This window comes from Pteropus vampyrus, unplaced genomic scaffold, assembly GCF_000151845.1.
Source record: "Pteropus vampyrus isolate Shadow unplaced genomic scaffold, Pvam_2.0 Scaffold2532, whole genome shotgun sequence".
In the NCBI taxonomy this organism is placed as follows: domain Eukaryota; kingdom Metazoa; phylum Chordata; class Mammalia; order Chiroptera; family Pteropodidae; genus Pteropus; species Pteropus vampyrus.
The window spans coordinates 4,807-8,433 of NW_011891313.1; the positions used below are offsets into that span (position 1 = coordinate 4,807).

Here is a 3,627-nt window from a genome sequence, read left to right on the forward strand (position 1 = left end):
TTTTCTGGTGTGTTTGCATCCTACAGGTTTTTGCTTCAAAGGTGCTACTCTTAACTTTAGTTTATTTTGCTGTCATAATACTGCCTAGGATCTGCTTTCTCTGGATTCTTGCCTCATCCATTACCATCTGAACTTTCCTTTTCCTTTACCCACAGTGTATCTGCTCTGTTCAATTTGATTTTTGAAGCTAGCAGTTTTTTTTTTTAAGTGAGGCAACCCTTGTTTGAACTCAGATTGCAAGGACCTTGTCATCTTACAATCCCTTACTTTTTATTTTCTATGCCTACAGCACCTGGTCTTCCTAGGTGGTCTCCCATCCAAGTACTAACAAGGCCCGACCCTGCTTAGCTTCCAAGATCAGACGGGATTGGGCTTGTTCAGGGTGGCTTTGCTACAGATGCAGTTTTCTTTTTGTATGTGAGCTTGTTCTTTTGGAGGAAACTCTATGCTGGATAGTTCTGAAATCTTCAAGGGTTTAGTTCGCCACAGTACTGTTCTGTTGCTGTTTTGTGCAGTTTTTTCCACTCACCTGTAAATCAGAAACTGTGATGAGTTTCAGTTGCTCTCAAACCTATTTTCCCAGTTTAATTAAGAAATAATGAGTTTCATTCATGTTTATGGCAGCACAATTTACAATAGCCAAGATATGGAAGCAACCTAAATGTCCATCAACAGATGATTAGATAAAGAAGTTATGGTTCATATATACAATGGAATATTACTCGACCATTAAAAACATGAAATTCTACCATTTGCAATAACATGGATGGACCTAGAGGTTATTATGCTGAGTGAAATAAGTCAGACAGAGAAAGATAAATACCATATGATTTCGCTTATATGCAGAATCTAAGGAACAAAAAGAACAAACTAAACGAAAACAGATTCACAAATATAGAAGACAATCTGGTGATGACCAGAGGGGAGGGAGGTTGGGAGGCTGAGAGAATGGGGTGAAGGGTTAAAGAAGTATAAATTAGTAGTTGATAAGTGGTCATGGGGATGGGGAGCATGGCATAGGGAATGCAGTTATCATTAATGTAATAGCTAGGTGGAAAACCAGAGGAGAGAAGGAGCAATTAGGGGATCATTTTATAAACTATGTAAGTGTCTAACCAATACACTATATACTTGAAACTAATAAAATACAATTAATAATTTTTAAAAATAAAAGTAACCGTGTATTCTAAAAAAAAAAGAAAGAAATAATGAGTTTCAGATTGGAGTGGTGGAAACGATTATAAAGAAAATTGGACATTAAGAGAGATATTTTGGTAAGATGATCAAGGATAGTTGCTTATGGTCTAATGTAGGAGTGTAGAGGTGCTCAAAATGGTGTTTGGCTTGAGCAATTGGGTGATTTTACAGAAATGGGAGAAACTGGGAAATGAATGGTTGGTAATGGCAGAAGCAGGCACTCTATTTGGCTATATTAAGTTTGAAGTACCTATTAGCTAGCCAAGTGGATATATCAAAGAAAGTCTTTGAATTGAGGTCTGCTTAGATGTCACTTTACGAAGCCTTTCCTGAATGCCCATATCTCATCCCTTGAAGCATGTTATCCTTGCTACCCACAGCATCCATCATTACTCCTATTGTAGCCTTTATCAGACTTATGATTTACTTTCATGTTTATTGATCCATTTTCTCTGTTAGACTGTGAGCTGTTTGTGGAACATAACCTATGTTCTTTATTTTTTTCTCAAGTTCCTTCCTGGCTCAATGCTGACAGTCAGCTCTTATTTGTTCAGTGCATCCATATAACAAGGTAGTCAATTCCATTTTTTTCTATAGCTCCAATTATTGAAAATCATTCCAAAGTCAGCCAAAATTTGCCTCCTATCTTCTATTCAGTTGAGGACATACCCATGAAGCTAAATGTCATTAATTTACTTGTCTGAATACTGACTTTGATGATCTGCCTTAGGTCATATGTGATTTTATGTCTGGATGAGTGTATTAGTCTTTCAAACTAAGCATGTAATAAAAATCCCAGCACTGTCTTCCCATGTAGTATCTTAAACTACATCTTCTCCAACGTTTTTGTATTGTCTTCCATAGCCAAATGCAGGATTTAATACTTATGCTATTAAATTTCATTTTACTAGATTTAGCAGTCACCTCCAGAAGTAGAGATCATTTTGGATCCTGCATATATATTTAAATATCTTGATTTACACTTTTACTCCTAAGTGCTCAGAGGCAGAAGTTGGGAGCAAAGCAAATGTGCCAAAGTTCAGCTCCAGGTCCTTGTCCCCAGTTTCAAATGGAAAATGATACTTTATGGTTAACAGAAAATATATTTTATAGTAGGCTTGATATAAAGTTTATTTTTGGCCAAAAAAAAATTGTTGTAAAAATTTTAAAAACCACTTTCTAGAGCAAGTCACTGGTGGCTTCCCCAAGAACATAGTCAACACCACATCCATATCCCTCCTCCAACTTGCCACCAAATTTAAATTATTTTGTTTAAAATTTGAATGACTTATGCAGTATTGGTTAAAATCATGTGGTTATTTTAATGAATCATTGATCTATTTAAGTTATTTTGAAATTATCGCAGTAATTTAATATCATAAGTGAATAACATAGTTTGGAATTCCTACCTCCCCACTTTAAACACAAAAATTGACTTCTGAGAAATAATTTGTCAATTTTAAAAATGCTTAAAATTCATCTTTTCTCACATTTTCTATGAAAAAAAGTTTTGTTTTTGTTTTTTGCAAGTTCAGAAAAGACAATTTTCCCTTTTTGTGGCTGACAGTCTTTCTGTTCTACTCTGGTTCTTCTTTCCCCTCTCTTCACCAGTACACCAGATGTGTTAAAAAGAAAGGAAGTGATATTATAGCACCAAATAATCTTATACCAAGTTTTGTAGACTCAAAGTTAATTTTGGGAGCCTCTAACTCCTTTTTGGACTATTTATTCAACCAGGTATAAACCTAACCAATCATATTATGCTTCAGCTCAGATTTACCATCGTATTCAAATTTCAAGGAAAACCAACTATTAAATGCCTTGCCTAAGTGCTGATACATTACCATCTAAATTTATTTACTTTTTTTGATAAAATTAACACATGAGAGGAACACTACAGTCTATTTTTTTCCCTATCTCTGATAACTCCATGTTGGATTCATTCTGATGATATTCCCACAAGGTCACACAGCAACTTAATGGTGCAACTGAGACCATATCCTGAGATTTGGATTCCCAGGTTATCATTCTTTCTACTATACCATGGTGATGTTCAAATGCTTACATAAGGTGTTTATCATAAAAGGGGGAGCACTAGAGTAAAAAATAATCAAGATGAAAAAATTAAAATGTAATGCACCCTCACAGCCCTCTCCCACTTATAAATTCTTCCTTCTTCAGTTTCAAGTATATAGTTGGTCATATTTCCTAATTTAAAACTGAGCTCAAGTCTGAATATCAGTTCCTACTAAGCAGGATGCAGAAGAAATAAAATTATTACAACTTTATAATGTGATTTACCCAGAGGTGCAAACTGTTTAATTATTTCCCCTTTCACTCCCAAAATAAAATCATCTTTGGCTGGGAAATGATCATTTACATAAAACAATGTGTAGAAATTAAAACACTTTAATATAATATAAACATTTC

The 3,627-nt window shown here is 34.7% G+C and overlaps 1 pseudogene; it reads right to left on the reverse strand.

Annotated features, from left to right (window-relative positions):
- Positions 1 to 280: 280 nt before the first annotated feature.
- LOC111734624 lies at positions 281 to 399 on the reverse strand (annotated as a pseudogene).
- Positions 400 to 3,627: the final 3,228 nt, after the last annotated feature.